Genomic DNA, 5,919 nt, shown 5'->3' with positions numbered 1-5,919 from the left:
ATGTCAAATTTATTTTCCGCTACATTTAACATAGTTGGTGATTTGTTTGTGTTACCACGTTTATTGCATGTTAAATTGACTTAATTAACTGACTCAAATAATTAATTAATTGATTTACTAAAGGGATCAATACATTTTTGGCTTATCAAAGATTAGTCCAGTATAAAAGAATCTTGGATTTTTTTTTTTTTTTGGGTTGGATTTTCCTCCTAATGCAATTGAGGTGAAACATTTCTCCATTGCACTGTCCTTGGATGACTATTTCTGTAGCAACAAGTGGCAAATTTGTTAAAATATTCTTGTGAGAATAATGTGGGTAGTTTTTTTGGTAAATAATGTGGTTAGTTAATTGTTAGAAATCCTACATTGGATAATTAACCCCTAATTAGTGGATAATATAATATAATTGGATAAAAATATATAGATTTAGACTTTTAGGTTTAGTGTTATCCTTATATATTAGAGACTATAGTTGAAAATTGAAAATCGATTGAGAATTAAAAATCTGATAAGTGACCGAGTAGATTAAATGGCCCTCTCATATAGCACATTAAAAATCTACAGACAATTTATTACTAGTAGGGGTGTCAAATGGGTGGGTTTGGGGCGGACATAATTGGGTTGGGTATATAAAACTCATTCATCCATTAAAACCCATTTAAACTAATTTCTTTTAACCCAAACCCAATCCAACCTAATTATAATGGGTAAACCCCAATTACCCAATTATCAAAATTACCAAAATACCCTTAAAGTGAAAAGACCAAAGTACCAAAATATTTTAGTTTGCATTTTTTGACACATCAACATTTTAATTTAAAAAAAAGCCAAGGTAGAAAATTAAAAATAAAATTCTGAATTTACAATTTTTAAAAATTTAATTAAATTAATTTTTTAAATCTTAAAATCATATATTTGTATCAGTGGGTTGAGACTTAAGAGAGAGAGAGAGAGAGAGAGAGAGAGAGAGAGAGAGAGAGAATGATCTGGGTTTAGAGAGAGAGAGAGAGAGATCTAGATCGGAACCGGCGTCCGCTCCGTCTTACTCGACCCTACCTCCGACGTCCTCCGAACCCTCCCTCGTCGCCGAGATATCCGCCGCCGCTTCCTCCAAAGATTGCTTCTCCATCGATGCACCAGTATCCGGCAGCAATCTTAGGGCTAAAAGTGGAAGGTTGGCGATATTCGCCGAAGGAGACGAGTCGGTGGTGAAACGTTTTGAGTCCAATTTTTGCCCTCCTTGGTAAAGTTAATTACATGGGTGCCACTAGAAAAGGTCAATTCGCGAAACTAGCGAATCAGATAACAATTGCTTCTAGATTTTTTTATTATTATAAACTACGTTTTATTCTTCTTCTTCTTTTTAATTGTTTTTTATTTGAGAGTAATATTTCTATTTGGTTGGGGAAAAAATCCTAGAAAAGAGAAGAGAATTTGTATATTTGAGTTTCAAATGTTCTCTTTCAATTTCTTAAAATTTGGACTCTGTTTGGTTGGGGAGAAAATCCTGGAAAAGAGAAAGAGAATTGTATATTTGAGTTTCAAATGTTCTCTTAAATTTCTTAAAATATTTGGACTCTGTTTGGTTACCGAGAAAATCACAGGATGGTTAATTTTCATTTGTTTAGTCCAGATTTTTTATTATTAAAACTACGTTTTATTTTTATTTATTTATTTTAATGGAAAGGGCTGGGTTGATTTTTTTTTTTTTTTTTGGAGAAATGGCTGGGTTGAATATGAGTATATAGTTTTTAGGTTAAATGTGATTCAATGGGTTTTAATTAAAACCCAATATTATTAGGTCTAATTGGGTTAATGTCCATTTAACCTAACTAATAATTGGGTGGGTTTGAGTTCAATAGATTTTGGTAGGTTTGGACGGGCAAATGAGTTTGGGTTTATTTTGCCACCCCTAATTATAGTGACTTGTCAAGGAAAGGGAAACAATCCATGCATATGCAATGAGGACCAAACTCACCTAGCCCCAAATATGGGTTAGCTCTTATTAACTTCAAGTCAAGATCTTGTTACTTAAAAAAATAAATAAATAAAAATAAAAACCACGTTGGATAATTACCGTAAGATTGAGTCCATCTGATAGTGACCGAGTAGCATTATTGGTGCTCTCTATTTTTTTGGTTGGATTTTTCAGTGAAGACAATTGATTACCGGCGACCTGTCAAGGAAGGGGACCACCCATGCAAATGCCAATGAGGACCAAACCTCATCTAGCCCCAATTATGGTTAGCTCTTATGACTTCAAGTCAAGATCCTGTTACTGTCAAATAAATTTTCCGTGTCTGTATTTTTCTCTGAAATATTTTTGTATTATTCGTAGTGCCATCGTTCTCCGATCAAAGCAGCTAATTTACTATTGCATGGGTCCCTTTGCATAGATTGACTCCAGTCAGTCAATACGGGCTTAAGAAATATTATATATATTAATATATTAAACATTCTATGTATTCAAACGAGGATCAACGATCAGGAAAAAAATTAAATTCACAATTTGTTGATTTATGACACTATGAGTACTGGATATTTTCTAGTTTTATCCAATATTGATTACATAACCCACTACTTTTCGTTTACTACGTATAGTTGCATAACTTAACAAGTTATAAAATTAAATGTAAAAATTAAAAAATATTTGATATCAATAATACTGCGTCAGCAGTATTAAAATCTAGTAAACAAGAGTATATTGATACTACATGAATTTTTAACAAATGTTTCATTATAATTTTCTTGCCATTAGAGTTTGCTTATATTTGTTATTGGTTCAACTGACTTAAGGCCTTTTGGGCATCAAGGTATTTTCGGGATTCCAGCATATAGTCTTCTACTCCTCTATATATAATTGTTATAACCTTAATTTCTGATATAGTGGATTGATAGCAGCCTCTCCCTTATACTAAGACACTGCCAAAACCACATAAAAATTCTCTCCATTGTTTTTCTCTTCTTTATGCTTGCTTAAACAATTTTTCACAACAGTTGCTATATATTTTATTCGGCATAGAACATAGAGCTCAAATTTCTATCATAAGTCGAATAGTAAGAAGTTGAATAAAAAGTCAAGAATCCGTGAAATTTGATGATCAAATGGAATTCCGTGAGAATCAAAATTCATGCCTAATGGTGTTGACCTATGTCACTTATACAGTCAAATCCCTTCAGTTAGATCTTTCTTTTATTAAATTTGTTATGTACGTTAATTTTTTGTTGTGTTATAATTTTGAAATTAACTCATAGTAAGGTCTCGAATCACTAGCAGGTTGAACTGAATTAGGAGGTCGTGGGGTTCGGGCTTACAGAAATAAAAGAGGGGTGAGTGGACGATTGGAGTAGAAAAGAAAGGGAGGAGTTGGAGGCAAGGGAGGCCTTTGTAACCTCCGCAATTACATATGATATGATATTAGCAGGGCAACAAATTAGAGGCCTAGGCGATATATTTGAACGTGGCCTTTTATTCACTTAAATAATATTAACTAGCGTTTAATATCATAATTCTTTTATAACAAATATCCATTCTTATTTTGTAAATATGGCTTTTTTGTGGAAAAATGTTAAAGCTATAACATAGTTTACTATAAAACAAACTTACAAACGATTTAGTAATGAATGTGATTAGTCATTAGTAATACTTCAGGAAAATAATAAAGAAGTATTTGAATAAACGATGTTAGAGATATTATAATTTTACAATATGAGGCTTACAAATGTATCACCAATCATAAAAAATAATTCAAAAATGCATTTAATAAGTTGTTGGTATTCATAAATCATATTAATTGTCATATCAATTTATAAGGTTTTGAAATAAAATTATAATATTTTTAGCATTTTCCTATTTGAATCATTTCTTATGATTAGTGACACATATATTTGTAAGACTCATGTATTTAAAACTATATTATCTTTAACATTACTCAATACTTTAAGGTTTCTTAAAAGTAGAAACAAAAATGTAAAACTAATTTCTTTTTCCTATATCTCTAAAAAAAAAAAAAATTCTATAAAAAATATCAATTTTTGCCCCAAAATTTGGGGGCTTTTCTCTAGTAGGAGGCCTAGGCGATGGCCTAAGTGGCCTAGGCCTAGGGCCGGCTCTGATTATTAGAACACAAATACAACTTACAAACAGGAATTTTAAGATAATTCTATTGTAATACATAACATTTTTTTCATAGGAGTTCATCAAACAATATAGCTCTCAACTGAAAAAGCGCTTCCATATTAAGTTTCACGCTCTCCAACGTGTAAGTTTCTTGTTCCTCAATTGCCATAGTGAAACTGCTTGTAAGGAGTTCATTATTGGTTTTCTTGTGAGAAAGAAATTGTTGGGACACCCATTTCATTGTTGGCCTAGACTTTGGCTTAGTTCGTAAGCAAGCAAATGACATTGTAGCAACAAGAAAAACATCTTCCTTTACCGAATGATTTGGAGGTGGGAAAATGCTTGTCTAATATTTCGTTTAGCATCACACTTTGAGATGATGATAATGATGTCAAGAGTTTCGCCCTGGGTGTCTTTCCATTAATATTTCTAATGCCACTACACCAGCAAACTATAAACATCACTTTTTTCAATCATCGTTCATAGTATAGGCCAATTCTGCAAGTATTGGACAAAAATAGGTATGAAAAAATGTAAGATTTTTTGTTTATCTTTAATCATTTTTTTTTACTTTTCTTTCTGGACATTTGGACAAGACTTGCTAGTGCAAGAACACTTCCATCATAAAAGTAATTGTTTCTAATTAACTAGCACGAGTATGATGAGAATTATAGCTAAGAGTATTATGAAATTATATATAATTCACCTGGAGCAATAATATACCATAAGTCCCAACAATTAAAGTTTGATTCCCAACAATTAAAGTTTGATTGGAGGAATTTGGATCAAGAAGTCTAGTCGTGCCAAAATCAAAAACGAATGCTTCTAACTCAAAGTTCAACAAAATATTGTTGCTACTTATACCTCGATGAACAATTATTAGGATGCATTCATGATGCATGCATGTAAGATAAGGCGTGCGCTATGCCTTTGATGATATTTGCTCTCTTGGCCCAATCCAAATCCACAGCCTCAACATCATTGCGTAAGGCATAAAATAGGCTTCCCCCTTCCATGAACTCGTAGACCAAAAACATGCATTGTTTATGCAAACTGAAAGCTCACTTAGTGTGTAAAACACTAATAAATGTTTAGACCTCCAATTTCAAATTTAACAAACACAAGCTTATACCCAAACAATAGATGTGTGGAATAATAGGTACAAGCAAAAAACCCAAACAAAAAGATAACTCTACACCATAATTAATCACAACATAACAACAATTAAAGGTAGAAAGTAAGGGTTAGAGTGATGCAAACACAAAGATAACACTGGCAAGTGTTATCGAAGAGGAAACCAAAGAACTCGGCGAAAAACTTCTCTGCCGCCCTCCAAGTGGTAAAATGATTCACTAGAGAATAAAGTTGGGGTACACAAATAAGAAAAGGCCCTCCAAGCTTGGTATACCCAATGTACTTGAGCCCTTCAAGCTCCTGCTACCAACTAGTTAAGCCTAACCGTGTCTTTTCTAGTTTTCCAGATCCTGTAATAAGCCCATTGCATCAACCAAGTGAATTGATCATCTTTAAACTACTTCCTAAGTACCAAAATACCTCATCACTGATATGGGTATGGTGAGATAAGGATTTAGCTAATAAACCTCTCAAAGGTATGTCAATGGAGAGGGTGAGAGTAGAGGAATTTGGAGAATCAAAAGTCTAAGATTGTGGATGAGTCAATCTTAGTTTTCTCTAGGGTTTCTCTATCAAAATTCTCTCTGGAAGCTCTCTTCATTTTGTGGGTATAAGTTTATTTATAGTAGGGTACGTGAGGAATGTAAAAAGTTTTTTTTTTTTTT

This window comes from Quercus suber, unplaced genomic scaffold (genome assembly GCF_002906115.3).
Source record: "Quercus suber isolate HL8 unplaced genomic scaffold, Cork oak 2.0 scaffold_798, whole genome shotgun sequence".
NCBI lineage: Eukaryota > Viridiplantae > Streptophyta > Magnoliopsida > Fagales > Fagaceae > Quercus > Quercus suber.
The sequence above is the reverse complement of the archived record's forward strand: the minus strand, read 5'-3'. Positions refer to the sequence as shown.